The following is a 22,135-nucleotide window of genomic DNA, read 5'->3' on the forward strand; positions in this document are numbered from 1 at the left end:
GGTCAGCTTTTGGTGGTTTTGTTTGATTTTCGGTTTTCATACCACACCTGTCTGTCCAGAGCATACTTCTGACTCTATGCTCAGGGATCACTCCTGGCAAGGCTCGGGGACCATAAGTGGTCGTGGGGATAGGATCCAAACCTCGGTCAGCCAGCAAGCAAAGTACCTTATCACTGTACTGTCTGTCTGACCCTTCATATGATCCTTGAGCCATCTGTTAGTGCAGAAAGGATCTATTAGTTCAGAAGTGGGAGTAAGCCTTCAGCACTGCCAGGTGTGGCCCAGAAATGAAACAAAATTTAAAAAGGCAAAAACAAAAGATATTATTTCTGTATTTTAAAGTGTTGTTTAACTTGTAAAAAAAAAAAAAAAACTTATGCTCTGGCAAACTAATGGTACCTCAGTTTTTAAAAAGTATTCAAATATTATGAAAAAGATTTTAATCACAGTTCTGGTTTTAAAAGACCATGGTTCTTCAAAGATAGTTAATGTATATTCTAGTGTAAATTTATTGACTGATTCCAGGTAGAGGGTTGACCTGAGAATTTGTTTATAGAGCATACTTTAAGTAGCTTTTTAGTAGCAAACATTTATTGGATATTTGCTCAAGCAGTTTTGTACTCTTCCATTTGAAAATGTTGTAGTCCTAGGATCTCTTTACATCATTAAAATTTTTTCCTTTTTGCTTGTTTGGGGGCCACACCCAGTGGTCCTCAGGGCTTACTCCTAACTCTGTGCTCAAGGGTCACTCCTGATGTGCTGGGCAAGGGGTTGAGGGGGTGGACCTTCGGAATGCTGGGGATAAAACCTGGGTCAGCTGTGTGAAAGGCAAGCACCTTACCCACTGTACTATCTCTCCAGTTCCTCTTAAAACATTATCAAGGGACCTGGAAAAATGACTCCATAGCTCCACTCTGGCTCTGCATTAGAAGACTAGAATCTATCCCTGGCACCACCTGGTCCCCTGGTCACTGCCAGGTGTGGCCCAACCTTCTACCCCTATATAAAGGTATTAAGAGCCCTAAATTATTAAGGACACTAAAAATTGTGTTTATATTTTGTAACTATATTCACATTAGATATCAAAGCTGAGAAATAATTAAAATACCTGCTTGTCGGTTCCCCGCGCGGCCGCTTGGCCCAACCCCTTCCCCCAGGGACTCAGGCGCCGGCAGGCCGACTGAGCCCCGGTTCCCTGCGCGCCTTCCCCAGGGACTCAGGCGCCGGCAGGCCGACTGAGCCCCGGTTCCCTGCGCGCCTTCCCCAGGGACTCAGGCGCCGGCAGGCCGAGTATGTGACCTGTTTTTGTTTTCCCCTTTGTCCACCCCCAAAGACACCGACAATATAATGAATGTAGCGCCACTTCCCCCTGCAAAGGCACATTAAAAAAAAGGGGAAATCTTACATACAAAAAAAGAGCTCCTATCAACTAGAGATGGGAACTCATAATTGTTTACAATACAGGGATATCTCCTACTTGGAAAAAATGTCATGTGGAATCATCTTAGACCTCAGGTAATTAGATAACATCCGTCCAGCCTTGAACCCTGAATCCGAGACATAGAAACGGCACAGTACTCCACGACAACTACAAGAAACAATTCCCAGCCAGGACAGCCTTAATACGGCAAGGCCAACATCAAGTCTCAGCTCCAATACGACATGCTGACAACGAGGAAAATGGGAACAACTTGACCTAAGAGCAGGTTACCCTGCCTTACCAGCTAACAATAAGACAAAATCAGAAGACCGGTCATCCTTTGGTAGATCCAAAAGCCGAGATCGCGATTTACAGATGACTGGCTGCTAGAACCATGACCAGACGGTATGCACCGTGGGACCAATAAAAAAGCCCTAGTCTAGGGTTTGAACTACGACCTGCACAACAACCATGAACCCCACTTCCAAAGGTCTAACAGAGACACAATCGTAAAGGAATCTGGCTTCTGGAAGCACAAAGAAAGATGCTATCCTAAGTGCCATCCTAGGTATAGTACAAAGACCAAGACCACCAACCACAAAAGATAGATTAAAATGACACTGAGGGAACAGAACTCCTGAACCATGAAGACTGATGTCATCGTAAATCCCAACCCTGAATTTGTGCAGATACTGAGATCTCCAGACACAGAGGTCTGTTTGTACCACCCAGAACAGAACGGAAGTCTCCCAAACACGACAAAGGACCACCGGGAGAGTAAATGATCCTGAACAGAGTCTATAGTTGATCCCATGACAATTTACTCCAAGGGCGGAGAAACCCATAGCTCTTAGGCCAAGTGAATTCCTTTTCGAATGACCCCAACAATTACTGTGCCAGGGCAGGAGGAAAAAAAAAAAAAAAAAAAAAAAAAAGCACAAAGCTTTGTTTACCTATTATATATTATTTGTACCTTCATTTAGTATTATTATTATTATTTTTACTTACATAAATATTTTTTGGTCGATCTCTCTGTGTGGGCGTGCTTATTGAAGCTGGTGCCCCCAGATATACCTAGTTTTTTTTCTCCTCTTTTCTTTTCTTTCTTTAAGGGCTATGCCATGTTTTTTATCTCAAGACCATAGCGGTTTTTGTTTTTGTTTGTTTGTTTTGTTTGTTTGTTTTTGTTTTGTGCATGTGTGGTGCCTACCATTATTGTTGGAGTCTTCACTGGATAATGGACACTTTTTTTGTTTTTGTTTTGTTTTTGTTTTTGTACTGATGGAATGTTTCATTTTCTCTTTTCTCCATCGCCCCCCAAATTGATGATGAGAGCCTATAGAAGGACTCTGCCCACTCTAGGAGTATTAGACTTTCACCCCAGTTTACTACTTTTCTCTTCTTCAGACCAAACCACGCAAACTTAACTAGCTAGACCTGCCTCCTGGTTAGAGGGGGAAATTAGGGAGACACCTAGACCAATTAGATGCAAGACTACTATGTGGTGGGATAGGTACATAGGGGACCACATATCCTAGCAGCCCTGGGGGTGAGGGAGGTGGATATGGGAGATAGGACAAAAACGGAGGTGAAAGGAGGACAATTTGGTGATGGGAATCCCCCCTGATGTTATGTAAATATTTAACTAAAATATTATTGTCAACAAGTAAACCACTATAATCAAAATAAAAATTATAAAAATAAAAAAAAATACCTGCTTGTATTTTTTTTTTTAGTTTTTTAAAAAGAATCATGGTAAAGCTGTTGGGTTACCATTAGTGAACCACTGGGAAATTCCACTGTATACTTGTGAGAGAATGATAGTGGGAGCTTCTCAGTGTTATGAAAATAGTTTTAATTTGTGGACATTCAGAAAGTGTCTTGAAAAACCCCAGGGGAAGGCTCTAGATTATACTTTAAAACTCATTAGTGTAAAAGGTACCATTATCATTGAAGGTAACTTTTATGTCTTGAGGACCATATAATTCTTTTTACAGAATTGAAAAGAAGTATAGTTTGAGTGCTGGTCAGAAGTTGTTCATAAACATAGTTTAAGAGTGAAGACATAGTTTCTACAACAGTTGCCTTCATTTTAAACTACAATCACTGGATCATAATGATTGTCTTTTGATTACTGGAGAGAACTTGCTAGATTTATATCTGACCTAGAATTAGAATCTCTAAATAGTGTATTAACATTAACCTCATTAAAAATGTTTAAAAAATGTTTTGAATTTCCCCAAGACCACTGTTTTGAACAACTGTTCTACCAAAATTGATGTTTTCAAAGACCCACCCCAACAATAAGATCACAGCACTGTCCAACATTCATTGGAAGCAAGTTAGATTTGGGCAGTCAGCAAGACCTTGAACTCTAATGATAAAATAGTTATGGAAGATTGTATGTTACATCCTGTGGGTTTTTTCTAGTCCCTAAACCTAATCAGTCCTTGATAGAAAATAATTTGAAGGTCCTTATTAAGAGTTTTAATGTACATACTAAAAGTTTTTTGAGTCTAGGTTTAAGAATATAACCACCGTTATGTTAATGTAGAGCTATGTTAGAAATTATCTACCTAAAAACATCTTACTCTTTCTGACCATCTTAATGCAGTTTCTTATTTCACAGATAATGACAGAAACTAAATTTGCTGCCATGTTAAAATAAAGAAGAGGTTGGATATATGCAACAAATCTTATGATGGAACATACAAAGAAAGCGAGAGGGAGTTAAAATACACAAAGCAAATCATAGTATAATGACTTCTAACAGTAGTTACTTGGACCAATTAGCAATAAATTAACAAGATCCTAAACTGTCTATTGTTAAAGAGAGTACACATTTCTAATTAAACCTAATTAAAATAATTAATTTATTTCTCAATATATGTTGGTTTCTTTGGGACTTCTATAAAATCTCATTACCTCAATGGCCATTCAGAGCAGAACACCATTTTTAGTTAATAACTGCTGTAGTGGATACTAGGTTGAAGGACCCATTGCAAATGAAAGTCTGATTCATCAGCAGAATTTATATTGACCCCAAAGTTGGCTTTGTCAAAGCAAAAAAGTTAATTTAACCAAATAAAATCAGGTCTTCATACCATTTGTGAGTTCATTCTCCAAAACAATGAAACTTTTATGAAGGTGACTAAAATGCATGTCATCAAGCTAGTATTTGTGCATTAGCCCGCTGAGTCATACATCCCTAGGGCTGCTGAGTCATCTTAATCATCACTTAGTTAACTCTTAAATTTATAACAAAATATTTTCATATATTTGTGTTCATTATTTCCTTTTTGCAGGATGAAGTTTATTTTTAGGTAAATTCAAAACCCAGGATAAGGTTGTATGGCCATAATGGCCCATATATAAATATGAGATGGTAGATCACTTGTTTTCACTTGTATGTGTTTTATCCTCTTACCTTCAGCCAGCTCAGCCAGCTTATTTTAAAAGTACCCTAACATCTGAAAATGTGGTGCTCAAACTGGATCTCTTCCAGTGTCTGCTAGAAATTGGTCTATGCTCTGTGGAATAGTCTGTCTGTGATTTTTTTTTAAAGTAAATTACTTCTTGTTAAAGTAGTGCCATAAAGGTGCACAAATCTGATTTTTATGTAAGCCTGTCTTATTTGATAAATGCAATCTTAAAGTTTGAAAACCCATACAATAGCTAATATATAACAAAGTTTTCCCACAAGGGACCCATAAGGGAGAAATAACCACTGAGAAAGAGTAGAATCTATAAACCATGTGATCTCCTAATAGGCATATACTGACATCTGGTACTATATAGCACATTACTTTAAGAAAGGATGTGGAATAACATTAAAGAAACTCTAATCATGTTATCTAATTCTTCAAGAATAAATCACTGGGTCAGGAGAAAGAGTACAGAATGGTAGGATGCTAGCTTTGTTCATGGCCAACCCATGTTCAATCCCTGATATCCTATATGTTACTCCCAGCCCCATCAGGTGTGATTCCCTGAACTAGCAGTAAGCTCTGAGCACTTTCTTGTGCCCCTCCCCGCACACAAAAAGAATAATTACTTAAAATATGAAAATATTGTAAATGCCATTAGTGTTCCCAAAAAAAATCACTAAGCCACATCGATGTTTTTTTTTCTAAATTACATTTTTTAATGCCTCCACAGATAAGTAAATTGCATGACCTACTCTTAAAACAAAGTAGTATTCCATTGTGTTTATGTACCATAACTTCTTAATTCAGTCATCATTTTTGGGCACTTGGGTTGTTTTCCATATTTTGGCTACCAAATGCTGCACTGAACATAGAGAATCAATGTGTGTTTTGGTTTTTGGTGCCAATGATCAAACCCAAAGCCTCTTCATACTTGTAAGACATGCCAGTCTGTTTGCTTCAGCTACATCTGTCCCTACTGTGAATTCAGACCATCAGATTAGAGTAATTAAGATCACTCTAGAGTGATTAATCATTTAGAGTGATTGTCATTATGTGGAACTATTGTTTGTTTTTTGTGTTTGGGGCCATACCTGGTGGTACTCAGAGGCTTTGTCAACGCAAAAAAAGTGAATTTTTTAATCATATAAAATCAGATCTTCGTGCTTAGCTTCAGCAGCACATATACTAAAATTGGAACAGAAAAGATTAGCATGGCCCCAGCGCAAAGGGATTACACGCAAATTCGTGAAGCAGTCCATATTTTTCCTGGAGGTGCAGGCCAAGAAGAAAGCCAACCTGCAGTACTATGCATAGGTGTTCACACTGCCCCTGCTCTTGTTGGTTGGATTGGAATAAAAGATGCTTTCTGGGGGAAAAAAAATGAGCTCTTCATCCTAGCCCTGCACGTCAGGAACCACTCAGAATACAGGACCCAAACCTGAGGCTCTCACGTACAAGTATTTCTTACCTTCCCATTAACCATCTCCACATCCTCACCTCACCCTGATTTTATCTTTTATTATCTGTGTCTTGTATATTTGGTGTTTTTCCACCATGGAATTTCTTTTTTTTTCTGCTTGATTATGTTTGTTTGTTTTGTGGGAGAAAATGGGATAGAGGGCACATCCAGCAGTATTCAGGGCTTACTCAGGAATCACTTATGATGGGCTTATGGGACCATATAGGTTGACAGATTGAACCCAGGTTGGCTGCATACAAGGCAAGCACCCTTTCCATTAAACTATCTCTCCAGCCCTTCCCATGCATTTTTTTTTTTTTCAAAGAAAGAGGACAGGGTAAAGTTACAGTGGAAGCCCAATCACCCATAAACAGGATTCTCAGTAGTCCCATCGATGATATCCCAGCCTTGAACTTTCAGCCAAAGAGGCACTTAAGAAAAAACAAAACTGAACCCATGTACAATACAATTACTTTGTCCCTCAAATCCCCAGTTGTAGTACATATTGTTTCTTAGCAGCACACCATATAATCTAAAGATATTAGACTTATGTAACTCTTAAACATGAGGGCAAAGTACATTTATCTAGTTCCATGCACATCTTACTAGTTTAAGTTAACCTCAAAGAGTTTAATGGGTTTTTTTCTTAAGGATTGGAGTCAAGGGAACATATAAAAAACGATATTAAAGTGGCAGATTTGTTGCATAGGCCCACCAAAAACATAAGGGACATGGGAAAGACAAATTATGGTCTAAATTACATAGGAGACCCTACCCCTGGAGAGTTTCTCTTGCACAGGTACTGACTCTGGCTCCAGGCAAATTACTAGTTTGTCCAAGTTCAAGTCATCGTCTGTAGTGGCATTACACCTCCATTCCTCACAATAGTCTTCTGTTGTTGTGTTATCATGTTTCATGTATTAAAGATCCTGAGTCTGCATATCCATATTGCAGTCAGGATGGTGCAGAGCATCCTCTTCGTTTCACCTCACACTTAAGGGGCAAATAGAGAGAACCTATGTCCTGTAGAGGCAGGTCTTTGTTGTTGTCATGTCTTCTCACAGGTCATTGTTGTTGTCACATCTTCTCAGTAATAAACGGAAGTGTCTTTTAAGGAGGTCGATGTCACACCCTTGGTGGTGTCTTTCCTGGTAGAGGACTGCTTCCAACTGTTGCTATAAAAGACCTTGGATGTTTCGTAGATAGCTTGCCTGGTTCCAGCGTGAATGGAGAATGCCCATTCATCTGAGGCCTGTGCCAGGTCATTATATCAATATTCAGGGTGTAAGGTACAATGTAATGAGATTTATTAGATAATAACTAATCTGTATGTATAGTGTTCTCCCATTTTAATGTGTCTATGCAAACAAGGATCAATGCCATGAAGCGTTATTGGTGCATCTGGAGGCAATAGGAACAAGACCAGCAATTTCCATGACATAGTTCAATCATAGGCATCAAACTGAGGGACAGTTCCACCAACAATCCTTACTGAACAGCTTACAAAGAAAAGACAAGATGAAAAGTGGATAGAAACATCATGGTAGGAGAATATATAGAGAGTTACAGCAGTTAAAGAAAATAATCATAAAATATTCAAAAGATATATGTGTTCAATATGTGTTCGATTTGTGTCCTTCTAAATAGTTCTGGGATTTGGAAGATCTACTGTATGTCTTTGGTCAGAGATTAAAGCTGTGAGTTACTGAAGTTAAGAAGGGTAAATCTGGGGTACTGATGGTTGGGAGGAGCATATGATCGCGCGGGGGCGCTAGCCCCCGAGCGGTTTCAAAATGTAGACTAGTATGAAATTGCCAGTGACAGCCCGAGTATAGCTGAGCAATTATCTGCCACCCCCCAGATCAAACGCCACCCCCTAAGCCAACCTCTGGAGCCGGCCTGGGAGTGGGAAAACCCAGGGTGCCCCATCAGCTCCTCCCAGAAACCCACCTGGAGATCCAGAGGAAAGGGGGATAGGGGGGTCGGGTGACCCAGGTCCGGGCCCCCCACCCTAGGCCAGGCCAAAAGGCCGCTGGCACATGCGGAGGTCTGCCAGCTGCCCGCCCGTGCTGCTAAAAATCCTGCTCCAGGAAGGGAGAGAGACCCTCCCAGGCCCCAAGGGCAGGGATTTAAGCACAACCTAGGCCGGTCCCCAGACCCGGCCTGGGAGTGGGGAAAACCCAGGGTGCCCCATCAGCTCCTCCCAGAAACCCACCTGGAGATCCGGAGGAAAGGGGGAAAGGGGGGTCGGGTGACCCAGGTCCGGGCCCCCCACCCTAGGCCAGGCCAAAAGGCCGCTGGCACATGCGGAGGTCTGCCAGCTGCCGGCCCGTGCTGCTAAAAATCTCCCATGCATTTCTGACTGCCTTTTTAATTTTGTTTTAGTTTTGGACCACACCTGGCATTACTCATGGCTCTATGCTCAGGAATCACTCCTGATGGGCTCAGGGAACCATATGGAATGCCAGGGTTCTAACTCAGGCCTGCCGCATGCAGGTCAAGTGTACTGCCCACTGTACTGTTGGTCTGCATCCATTTTAATTTTTTCTTAAAAACCTCATATAAATTTTTGTAATTTTTAATTCCCAGGAATTATAGTTCAAAGTTATTCATTAATAAAGTTTCAGACATGGAATGTTTCAATACATTGAATGTGTTCAATACATTGTATATGAATACATTGAATGTATTCAATTCCTTCACCAGTGTCCACTTCTCTGCACCAATGGTTCCCAGTTTCCCTCCTCCACAAAACCTGTTTCTGTGGCAGGCATTCTCCTTTCTCCATTGTCCTAGTGTTCCCTTTCCTAACTATCCCCCTCTCAACCTGGCTCTGTGGCAAACTTCCTAGTTCAGAAATTTGCTCTTCCTTTATTACCTTTGGGGCTTTGTTAATTCTATAAAGGAGTTTCTTTATCTGCCTTAAAAAAATATATATATTACCTACTGATTCTCTGAAGTTTTCTAGACTTTTCTTCTAAGTGCTTCTGCTTCAGAATTTTGTTTTCTACTCCAAAAGGTCTGTGTCTGTGCTAAAATAGTCTTTATGGTGTTGGTATCTAGTTGTAAAGATTACAGCTAAACTTTATCCACTCCTTTATCCCCTTTAATATTTTGTTGTTTCTTTTTATTCTTGATATTTCTGATTCTGTTTACTACTTTATTACCATGTGTAAGTTATTTTTCCTATGTCTTTAAAGGAAGCACTTTTAACATTTCTAGTAGTGCAGAACTGTTGTGACAAAGACCATTAGCTTTTGGTTTATCAGGGAAGGCCTTTATTTCTCCATCATATTGGAATGATTATTTTTCAGGGTAAGATATTCTTGACTTAAATTTTTTGTCTTACAGAATTACAAAGATACATTCTAATCTTAAAGTCTGTAGTGTATCTGATGAAAAACCTGATCTGTCTGTTATATGTTACATATTTTCCCTGTACTAGCCTTCAATATTTTATAATAGTTGACTGATATCGTAACAGTGATATATCTTGGTGTATTTTTTTTTGCTTTAAAATTTAAAATTTTAGGGGCCAGAGTGATAGCACAGTGGTAGGGCATTTGCCTTGCATGCAGCCAATGCTGGACAGACCTAGGTTTGATCCCTGGCATCCTACATGGTACCCCTAGCTTCCCAGGAGCAATATTTTTGTGGTTTTTGTTTTTGGGGTTTTTTGTGTGTTTGTTTGTTTTGGTGTTTGGGTCACACCCAGCAGTACTCAGGGGTTACTCCTGGCTCTAGGCTCAGAAATCACTCCTGGGGGCCCGGAGAGATAGCACAGTGGTGTTTGCCTTGCAAGCAGCCGATCCAGGACCAAAGGTGGTTGACTCGAATCCCAATCCCGGCGTCCCATATGGTCCCCCGTGCCTGCCAGGAGCTATTTCTGAGCAGACAGCCAGGAGTAACCCCTGAGCAACACCGGGTGTGGCCCAAAAACCAAAAAAAAAAAAAAAAAAAAAGGAAAGAAATTGCTCCTGGAAGGATGTCAGGATTCGAACCACTGTTCTTCTGCATGCAAGGCAAATGCCCTACCTTCATGCTATGCTCTCTTTGGCTCCACCAGGAACAATTTTTTTTTTTTTTGGTTTTTGGGCCACACCCAGTGTTGCTCAGGGGTTACTCCTGGCTGTCTGCTCAGAAATAGCTCCTGGCAGGCACGGGGGACCATATGGGACACCGGGATTTGAACCAACCACCTTAGGTCCTGGATCGGAAGTTTGCAAGGTAAACACCGCTGTGCTATCTCTCCTGGCCCATGGACCAATTTTTGAGCACAAAGCCAGGAGTAGTCCCTGGCTACTGGGTGTGACCCCTGAAAAAAACTAAATTTAAAATTTTAACTTCTAAATCAGTAAACTTCGTATTTTTTCTTTTTTGAAATAATTTTTATTTAGGTACTGGATTTACAATATTGTTACTCATACAGTTTATGGATACTTTATTCCAGCACTATCCCCGCCACCAGAAACTCAACTTCCTCCAGCATTCTCCCAAAATATCCCTCCTAACCATCACATGTAAACTCTGTTCTATAGACAAAATCTTTAGTTCTCATGATTCTGACCATTTTTAATTACTATGTTTTTTTCTTTTTTCTTTTTTTTAATATATTTTATTTAAACACCTTGATTACCTGCATGATTGTATTTGGGTTTCAGTCATGTAAAGAACACCACCCATCACCAATGCAACATTCCCATCACCAATGTCCCAAATTTCCCTCCTCCCCCACCCAACCCCCGCCTGTACTCTAGACAGGCTTTTTGTAACCCTCATACATTCTCATTATTAGGATAGTTCAAAATGTAGTTATTTCTCTAACTAAACTCATCACTCTTTGTGGTGAGCTTCATGAGGTAAGCTGTAACTTCCAGCCCTTCTTTCTTTTGTGTCTGAAAATTATTATTGCAAGAATGTCTTTCATTTTTCTTAAAATCCATAGATGAGTGAGACCATTCTGCGTTTTTTTTTCTCTCTCTCTCTCTCTCTCTGACTTATTTCACTCAGCATAATAGATTCCATGTACATCCATGTATAGGAAAATTTCATGACTTCATCTCTCCTGACAGCTGCATAATATTTCATTGTGTATATGTACCATAGTTTCTTTAGCCATTCGTTGTTGAAGGGCATCTTGGTTGTTTCCAGAGTCTTGCTATGGTAAATAGTGCTGCAATGAATATAGGTGTAAGGAAGGGATTTTTGTATTGTATTTTTGTGTTCCTCGGGTATATTCCTAGGAGTGGTATAGCTTGATCGTATGGGAGCTCGATTTCCAGTTTTTGGAGGAATCTCCATATCGCTTTCCATAAGAGTTCCTTTCTCTCCACATCCCCGCTAACACTGTTCTCATTCTTTGTGATGTGTGCCAATCTCTGTGGTGTGAGGTGGTACCTCATAGTTATTTTGATTTGCATCTCCCTGATGATTAGTGATGTGGAGCATTTTTTCATGTGTTTTTTTGCCATTTGTATTTCTTTTTTGTCAAAGTATCTGTCCATTCTCCCCATTTTTTGATGGGATTAGATGTTTTTTTCTTGTAAAGTTCTGTCAGTGCCTTGTATATTTTGGAGATTAGCCCCTTATCTGATGGGTATTGGGTGAATAGTTTCTCCCACTCAGTGGGTGGCTCTTGTACCCTGGGCGCTATTTCCTTTGAGGTGCAGAAGCTTCTCAGCTTAATATATTCCCATCTGTTAATCTCTGCTTCAGGTCTGATATCGAGTTCTTTAATCCATTTGGATTTTACCTTCGTACATGATGTTAACTGGGGGTCTAAGTTCAATTTTTGCAAGTGTCTAGCCATTTGTGCCAACACCACTTGTTGAAGAGGCTTTCTTTGCTCCATTTAGGATTTCTTGTTCCTTTATCAAAAATTAGGTGATTGTATGTCTGGGGAACATTCTCTGAATATTCAAGCCTATTCCACTGATCTGAGGGCCTGTCTTTACTCCAGTATCATGTTGTTTTGATAACTATTGCTTTGTAGTAAAGTTTAAAGTTGGGGAAAGTAATTCCTCCCATATTCTTTTTCCCAATGATTGCTTTAGCTATTCTAGGGTGTTTATTATTACAAGTGAATTTCAAAAGTGCCTGATCCACTTCTTTGAAGAATGTCATGGGTATCTTTAGAGGGATAGCATTAAATCTGTACAATGCTTTGGGGAGTATTGCCATTTTGATAATGTTAATCCTGCCAATCCATGAGCAAGGGTATGTGTTTCCATTTCCGCATGTCCTCTCTTATTTCTTGGAACAGAGTTTTATAGTTTTCTTTGTATAGGCCCTTCACATTTTTAGTCAAGTTGATTCCAAGATATTTGAGTTTGTGTGGCACTATTGTGAATGGGGTTATTTTCTTAATGTCCATTTCTTCCTTACTACTATTGGTGTATAGAAAGGCCATTGATTTTTGTGTGTTAATTTTGTAGCCTGCCACCTTGCTATATAAGTCTATTGTTTCTAGAAGCTTTTTAGTAGAGTCTTTAGGGTTTTCTAAGCAGAGTATCATGTCATCTGCAAAAAGCATAATTACTATGTTTTTAATCTCAAAATATGGGATAGATCTTTTAAAAATTATATGAAAGTAATTTTTAAGTTGTATGTCATTATACAGATATAAAAATTCTTATTCAGTGTAATAAATAGAAGAAAATGACTGTTATTTTATGTTTGAGAATCCCTGCTAGTTTCCAATTATTACATTCCATCCCATGATGCTTTTGAACAGTTTCTTTTTTCTTCTCATATATACACTAAGCTTATAATGCATTAAACATTATTTATGAAATGGAATAAAGTGAATATTATGAATGAATGAATAATATAAGTGAAGTGAGAGAAAGATGACTCAAAGATGACTCAGTGCCCAGTACACACAAATCATTTTAGAATTTCACGAAATTTTTTTCCAAAACCATATATATTTTATAAGCATATAAATTAAAAATTATCAGTAATTTTGGGCTAATATATATATTAAGATTTATCTTAACTAGATCATCTTACAAATGTAAAATTTTAATGAGTGAGGAGAATTACAAAAATTTTAAGGGGAGAATCTGAATAGTTCTATAGAAGTATAAAAGTGGGTTTTATTCCAAGAAAGGGAATATTGGATTTATTATAGATATGGCAAATATTGCAGATACTGCTTAGATGTCTACATTAATAAGTGAAGAATTATAATAAAATTTGTGTTGCTGGAGCGGTGGCGCAAGCGGTAGGGCATTTGCCTTGCACACGCTGACCTAGGACGGTCTGCGGTTCGATCCCCCAGCATCCCATATGGTCCCCTAAGCCAGGAGCAATTTCTTAGCGCATAGCCAGGAGTAACCCCTGAGCGTCACAGAGTGTGCCCAAAAACCAAAAAAAAAAAAATTGTAATAAAAATATCTATATATAAATTAAGACACTTGATTATATATAAAAATGATATAAATGAAATATTAATGTTGTTGGAAATGTATAAAACCCCTTACCAATAAGCAATCCTTCCCCCTTTTTTTGTTTTTTGGGCCACACCCAGCAGTATTCAGGGGTTACTCCTGATTCTGTGCTCAGAAATCGCTCCTGGCAGACTCGAGGGGCCATATGATATGCTGGCGATCAAATCCGGGTCTGTCCCTGGTTGGCAGCATGCAAGGCAAACACCTTAGCACTGTGCTTTTACTCCAGCCCTAAATAATCCTTTCTTCATCTAGTAGAGGCCAAGCATAGTACCACGTGAATGTCACACTCAATGCCAATGCTGAGTCCTCTCAGAAACTTGAACATTTTGCAAGATTGGTTTCAAAGTCATGGTTTCCTGGAATTATTGCCTGTCCCTGAAGTTCTGTATCATCATTTCTTCAAATCTGAATGGTAATCTAGCTGGACAGTATTCTTGGTTGATGTGCTCAGCTTATTGAGTTTTTGTATTGTATCCCTCCTCTTTCTAGTTTGTAGAGTCTCTGGATAGAAACTCTGTGAATCTTATTGGGCTTTATTTCTATGTAAGTTTAATTTTTGATATTGTTGTTTTTATGTTTCTGTCTTTGGACATTATCATTTTGAGTGCAGTATATCATGTAGTTTTCCTATTTGAATCTATTTTCATCTGGGATCCTCTAGTCTTTTGAATCAGTGCCTGTATCCCTCAACTCTGGGAAATCCTTTTTTTTTTTTTTTTTTTTTTGGTTTTTGGTTTTTGGCCACACCCAAAAACTGAGTGTCAAAATGGCACTCAGGGGGTACTGCTGGATTTGCACTCAGGAATTGCTCCTGGCAGGCTCAGGAGACCATATGGGATGCCGGAGATCCAAACCTGGGTCCTTCTTAGGTTGGCAGGTGCAAGGCAAATACCCTACGCTGTGAAATCTCTCTGGCCCCAACTCTGGGAATTTTTTTTTAATAAATTTTTTCATTGAATTACCATGAGAAAACAGTAACAAATGTTGTTTATGACTGAGTTTCAGTCATATAATGTCCAACACCTTCACCACTGGACATTTCCTACCACCTAATATTTCTAGTTTCCCTTCTACCTTTCCTATTTGCCTGCCTCTGTGGAGGATAATTTTCACTTTCGCCTTCTCTCTTCATTTGTATACTGTTATTGAAGGGGCATCATTGCATATCACTTTTATCTTCTTTCGCCCCCAGTTCTTGTTCAGATTGAGCATCTCCAACTATCATTGTCCTAGTGGTTTCTTGTTTGCCTTTCTATAAGTAATCTTTTTTCCTAGGAAATTTGATACTATAATTGGTTGTCTAGCTTGGTATTTTGTTCAGTTATTTGATTTTTGTTTTATTTGTTACACGAAAATACATCTTATCTATACTAGTGAATAATTAAAGTATGCACTAATTATATAATACTAAATCTCAAATGTATACTGGCAAGACCTAAGCTACTAAAACAGTATAGATATGAAATTAGGTAGATATGAAACAGGAATCTCAGAAACTTTCTAAGAGAAAATATTAAAAAAAAAAAAAAACTGCTTTAGTACAGCAGGTAGGGCACTTCCTTTGCACTTGACAGCTGGAGTTCAGTCCCCAGCATCTTAATTGATCACCCCAAGCACGACCAGAAGGAATTCCTGAATGCAGAGCCAGGAGACCAGAGTAACCCCTGAGCATCACCTGATATGACCCAAAAATAGACAAAAATAAAATCTATCACTGCCCTCTTTCTTTACTCAAAACTGCACATTTTCTTTGCCATGCTTCTGTTGGAAATACTATTCTTTGACTGTCAGCACCTTGGCCTACATCCAGATCTTATTGGGATATGTAGAGTTTGGAAAATAACAGTTTTCTTTCCTGACTGTGTGTTATTTAATAGCCCTTTTGTTTATAACAGTAGTCTTTAAGCAGAAATGTATCCCTGAAGGTCACAAACAGATGATTCTTTTGTCATTCTATACAGAGCAGCTGATTTTCAAAGACCTTAGTTTGAATTAATTACGGTCTTCCACTATTGTCTCCTTTAATTCCAAAACCAGGTCAATACAAATTTCTCTCCAGTTGAGAATGAAAGATTAAAATCGACTAGGTTTGTTTGATGAGATTATTTTCTGAACTTTCTTTAATATTCTTTGGCAAGAATTGTGCTCGTAAATAGAAAGTAGGAACTTGCCATTGTCCAGGGAAAATCACTGAGAGGTGAAGTTATAAGTATAAAAGCTGGCTGGATCATGTCAGATATATATATTTGGAAGCTCCCTGCCTGCATTAGGTATATGTGAGATACAAGATGATTTATTAAAACCAACAATTTAAAAATAGAAACAGTAAAAGCCAAGAGATTTAAGAGTTAAATGACATGGAAATGATTTATTAAGTTATCTAGGCTCTGAATAGTAAACAAACATAATATATTTTCCCATTCAACCTTAGGAGCAGGATGCTGTTATTCTCATTTTACAAGTAACAAAACTAAGTCTTAGGAGTGTGTAGCAACTCCTTCCAGGTTATTTATCCTAAGTAGCAGTAGAATGGGAAAACAAAAAAGAATAATAGATACATAATCCTTAAGAATAATTTCTAGATTCTGGGGCACAGTGAGCTAGGACTGTTGATAGGACACTTCCCTTAGTGTGTGGCTGACCTGGGTTCCATATCCAGCACCAGGTATAGTCAGTCCCCCAGTCCACCAGGATGTGATTCCTAGCCAGAGCTAGGAATAAATTCTGAGCATCACCTAGTGTGGACCAAAAACAAACAAACAAAAAGAGTCTGTGACACATTAGCTATAAAGGTTAAGAAAAAGAAATCCTGTTTAATCTTAAAATTTTACCTTGAAAGATCAGGTGATATTTTATTAGCTGAGATAACGAATGAAAGAAAAGAAGAATAATTTAAAGATGTGTAAGATAGTTTTTGCTTCCAAGCATTTCAAGTTAGAGGCTTATTGGAATTGTAACTCTCATGAGTGGCTATAATGGATTTGTAGTTTAGGAATGGGCGTTCTGAAATATAACTATAAAAATGTCACCATTTAAGACAGTTATGAAGCCATTGATCTATTACTTTGAGGTTACCTAGGTAATAATGAAGAAGGGGCAAAGCCCTCAAAGTATAAAACTTATGGTAGGTTCTGTTTGTAGGGATGGGCAGAGAAGTGGTCATAAAAAATTCATTCAGGAGAATTTAATAAAAGAAACTTGTAAGTAATAAGGGAATGTTCAAATAAGGTCAATGGCTAAAGTGTTCAAGACTGAAGAATGGCTAAGAAGTCATATAATGACTAAAAATGGGGCAATAGACTTAAGAAAATCTTTAGTGACTTTAACCAAAACATATTTAGCAGAATGATGGGAGGAGGCCAAACCTAGAATGAGTTGTTGCTATAGCAGTGAAAATGATGACAGTAATAAGAAAGCTCAGAGGGCTATGAAGAGAGAGGCTCAAGAGTCACTGGATTTCAGTGTCCTTCTGTTGAGTAAAATAAATATATGCATAAATTGTGTTTACACTGGTTTATCTTTTGGCTTTTTGATGTGAATCATTATAGCAGCTAACATGATTAACTATGAATGTCCTTGCTTATGTATAATACTTACATATGCAAATATGTATACACAGTTAACCACAGTAATCCTTATTTTAATTTTCTTTGGGCTTTTGGGACCACACCTAGTAGTGCCTAGAGGCCCTTATCAGGTAGGTGTCAGGTAGGTTTCAAGCAAGAGTCAGCCACATGCAAGGCAAGGAAGTACATTACCCCATGCTGTCCTGAACAAAAGAAACTTTAAGGCCATACAGCTAGTAAATAAGAGGCATTCTAATATTTTCCCCTACTCCATGTTCCCTGTAACCCAAAAAGTGATTCTGCTTTTTTTTTTTTTAAATAATATTTTAAATTGTCTTAGTGCCTGCTTCAAATTCTTTTACAGTCTTCAGACTCTCTTCCTGGTGTGGGAATAGTTGCCTACTATAGAGCTGTGTCCTTCCTTGAATTATACAGCCCTGTATCCTGAGTACAAAGCATAAACAGCAGATCTAAGGAAATTTGACTCATAAATAGGAGAGGGAGTCTTCTGGAAACTCAGTAGATAAATGAGCCCCTGCCTTGATTTAATGTTTCTTTAGGGAAAAGAGAAAAAGTTTTCTGGCTTATGTTTGATGCTAATGTGATAGCAGGTTTGGTTGGCAGCACATCTGTTTTTCATCTGCTCTGTGAAGAGAATAGCATGCACAGCATGAACCGACAATAAGCCTGGAATTATCTCTTGTTCTGAAGGACAGTGATACATCAGGCCCAACTCTACGGTCATTATGGAAGAACTGAAGAAATACAGATCTGCTCCTGTTTGCCCCAGACCTTGGCTGCATTATACAGACCCTTTCTTCTGCTGGTCCTGCGACTGTCTTCTTTTGAGATGATTCATGGTTGGTTTCCATGAATAAATATGCTCCAGTTTAAATTCAGTTAGAACATTTTTGCCCCCTCATCCCTCATGCTGTGATTGTTTGTTTTGGGCAAGCTGATCTATCAGCCTTTAAGCACACTTGTTTGTTTTTTAAATATTTACTCTTTGCCTTAGTTAGAGAAAGGTCAATTTTCTCTATAGGCGTAGGTATATAATTATACTTATTGATGGTCCCTCAGAGACTGTTTCCTAGAGAGAATTAGTTTGTCTGCTGCTAAGCGAATTTGCACTGAAGAGCTACACACCAGTGGAACTCTGCAGCGTTTATTAAGTTCCTTTTAAAAACTACTTATGTCCCAAAGCTTGTCTTCTTCACATGCCCTATTAGAATATTTTTATTTTGCGTGAAGTGTTTTTTTTTCTTTCCACATAATATTAGAAACATTTTCAGATATGCAAGAAAGAATAGAATATCACAAACATCCGTATATACTTACCATCTTGCTGACACTGCTTAGTATTTTATCACATATCTCTCCACCCATCTCTTTATCCACCCATCACAAATTTTTAATTATTATGTAAATTACAGATACAATTTGTGTTTTACTGGAGCGTTTTGAGAAGGTCGTTCTTTTGCAACCCTGTGATTATCTTCTGTTGGAAACCAGGAGTGAAAAAGTTCTATTACTGGTAGGAGGGGCTAGCTCATCTTCCTCACCCAGGTAAAGTTACAGTAGATTATTTAGAAAATCTCTTAGAAGTCAAACTGATACCCCAAACAAGCATTCCTTTAGAAATATGAACTTTATAGGGCCAAAGAGATAGTATAGAGATAGGATGTTTGCCTTGCATGCAGAAGGATGGTGGTTCGAATCCTGGCATCCCATACGGTTCCCCAAGCCTGCCAGGAGTGATTTCTGAGTACAGAGCCAGGAGTAACCCCTGAGTTCCGCCGGGTGTAACCCAAAAACCAAAAATCAAAAAAAAAAAAAATAAAAGAAAGAAAGAGAGAGAGGGAGGGAGGGAGGGAGGGAGGAAGGAAGGAAGGAAGGAAGGAAGGAAGGAAGGAAGGAAGGAAGGAAGGAAGGAAGGAGAGAGAGAGAGAAAGAAAGAAAGAAAGAAAGAAAGAAAGAAAGAAAGAAAGAAAAAGAAAGAAAGAAGAGACACACAGAAAGGATAGAGAGGGGATGAGAGAGAGGAGAGAGAGAGAGAGAGGAAAGAAAGAAAGAAAGAAAGAAAGAAAGAAAGAAAGAAAGAAAGAAAGAAAGAAAGAAAGAAAGAAAGAAAGAAAGAGAAAGAAAGAAAGAGAAAGAAAGAAAGAAAGGAGAGAGAGAAAGAAAGGAGAAAGAAAGAAAGAAAGAGAAAGAAAGAGAGAGAGAGAGAGAGAGGGAGGGAGGGAGGGAGGGAGGGAGGGAAGGAAGGAAGGAAGGAAGGAAGGAAGGAAGGAAGGAAGGAAGGAAGGAAGGAAGGAAGGAAGGAAGGAAGAAATAGAACTTTACAGAGTATGCATTACCTCCATAGTACATACTCTGCAGTTTATATTTGCACATGCAGGCCAGAATGCCTTCTTGTTTCTGTGCCTGAAATGTATTGTTGGTGCATAAGGAGTTTGCCTCTCTTTAGCATATTGATCTGACAAAGCCTAAATTCTAAGGTACAGAAATTTCTAGGCTGTTCTTGGTGTCTGCAGTTGTTTTACCATATGGTACTGAGCTAATTTTGTCTGTTCTTCCCTGGAGGCTTTTGTGAATTGATTACATTTTTAGAAAAAATTTTAAATAACTTTTTAAATGTCAAAGCTTTCTCAGTAGAATAAAAGCATGATGAGAGATTACGTCAACATAAGCATAAGATATCTTAATAGAAAATTTCACAGAAACTTAAACATTTAAGTTAAATCTGTACTTATTTCACACTCTGAGCTGACGTCAGTCAATCATATTTATGAATGCCCCACCAATTCAAAAGGTAAAATAATCTCAGGTCTGAAGATATAAGTCTTTCCATTTAGAGAGACTCTGTCTTGGTAGCTTCTCTCTGGCAAGATTGTCTCTGGCCAAGCATGAAGTTGCTAAAGAGAGCAAAAGATGAGGTGAAGGAAAAGGCAGTTAACCTAAGCAGTCAGCTAAGACCTTCCATTCTGGACTTCAGTAAAATAATGTTCTTCATTTTAACATTAGTGATATCTTATTGAACAGTTGACATGATAGAATAGAAAAATCCTATTTTGGTGGAGTCAGAATTTACTTTTTATCCTACAATGGAGCTAATTCTCCTTAGAACTACTTAGACTCATCTATAAATGTTATACACAAATTATACAACCTAAATATAAAATCAAAAGTTACAAGATTCCTGGATGAAAATATAGTGATAAATAGCATGCCTTGAGTTGGATAAAACTAGGTATATTTAATTGGATGAATGTCATGAAATTAAAACTTCTGTAATCAAGGTTATCATCATAGGCTGGGGTTGGAGCCCAGTGACAGAGCACTGGGCCTGCACATATAACCTTAGGTTTTATCCCTGCCACTACAAAAAAATAAATAAATAAAAATAATAATAATAAAATGCCATGAACCACACCTTCATTAGTAAGGAGAAATTTTTCAATTTTTGCATCTTCTAAGACAAGTATCTAAAATACATAAAAACTCATATGTCTCAACAGTAACAAAAGACCACACAATTAAAAATAGACCAGGTAGGATTAGAGCTGGTAGCTGGTAGAGCTGGTACTGCTTATAGGGTGCTTGCCTTGCATATGGCTGGCCCAGGTTCCATCCGTTGCACCCCGTATGATCCGCTGAGCCCTCCAGAAGTGATCCCTGAGGATAGAGCCAGGACTACTCCCTGAGCACTGCCAGGAGTGGCACCAAAAATAAACCATTTATTTGTGTAGCGACCCAATATGCTGTGGTGCTCAGGGATTATTATTTCTAACTCTGTTTATGAATTACTCCTGGTGGTACATGGACTCCACGGGGTTGCCAGAGGTCAAACTGCAAGACAAGCACCCTATCTATGGTACTATTGCTCTGGCCCTCAACAGAGTTTCTATATGACCTAGAAATTTCATTTCTAAGTATATATCCAGAAAATTTGAAACACGGTTCTCAAAACAAAGACTTGTGCACAAGTATTTATAGCACTATTCACACAGTAGCCAAAAAGAGGAAACAGCCAAATGTCTTTTAGTGGATTCATAGCTAAACAAATGGGTGGTATATCTAAGTATGTTTGTTACTAAGCATGAATAAGAAGGAATTAAACATTCAAACTACAGTATTGAAGAACCTGGAATTACTTGAGTGAGAGAAGTCACATCTGGAATGTCATATTGAACCAGTGACATGACTCAGTGACTGAAGTGCATGCTCTGCATGCTGGAACCTGGTTCAACCCCTGGCATTATATGGACATTGCTGAGTTAACCCCAAAACAAAGTCAATTCTTATGTGAAATATCCAAAGAGTGGGCATCAGGATTGATATTCCTGTGGCAAAAGATAAATGTATAATGACTAGTGAATATGAAATTTTGGTTTTGAGCAAAGATGTTTTGGAAGCATATGGAATCTATTGTACAACATTATGAACATACTAAAAGATAATGGGGAGTAGTCATGCAGTTCAGTAATAGAACATTTGCCTTTCACAAGGTAGGTTTATTGAGATTTGATTCCCAGTACTATCACAAAATAGTAAAATAATAATGAAGCAACACACACTATTAAGTTGCTGCCTCAAATGCCTTATCCCCAACACAGAGATTCTCTCTCCTTCCCCCACCACCACACACACACACACACACATGCCCCCGCTGATTTTCTTAGGTCTTTCCCATCACCAAGAAATTGGTTCCTAAGATGGTGTTAACCTCGGTACTTAAGTGCCAGCTTAGGAACTAATTATTTCTCAATTTTTCTCTTAAATATAAATAAGCTATTCTGGAGATACCT

At 38.5% G+C, this 22,135-nt stretch overlaps 1 protein-coding gene and 1 non-coding gene across 2 annotated transcripts in view; both read left to right on the plus strand.

Annotated features, from left to right (window-relative positions):
* The window catches only part of TANC2 (tetratricopeptide repeat, ankyrin repeat and coiled-coil containing 2), a 340,845-nt gene that overhangs the window by 209,659 nt on the left and 109,051 nt on the right, over window positions 1–22,135 (plus strand).
* On the plus strand, window positions 6,009–6,113 carry LOC126028711 (U6 spliceosomal RNA). The gene has a single exon (XR_007502462.1). It is a non-coding gene; the product is annotated as a U6 spliceosomal RNA (small nuclear RNA).

This window comes from Suncus etruscus, chromosome 1 (genome assembly GCF_024139225.1).
Source record: "Suncus etruscus isolate mSunEtr1 chromosome 1, mSunEtr1.pri.cur, whole genome shotgun sequence".
Lineage (NCBI taxonomy): Eukaryota > Metazoa > Chordata > Mammalia > Eulipotyphla > Soricidae > Suncus > Suncus etruscus.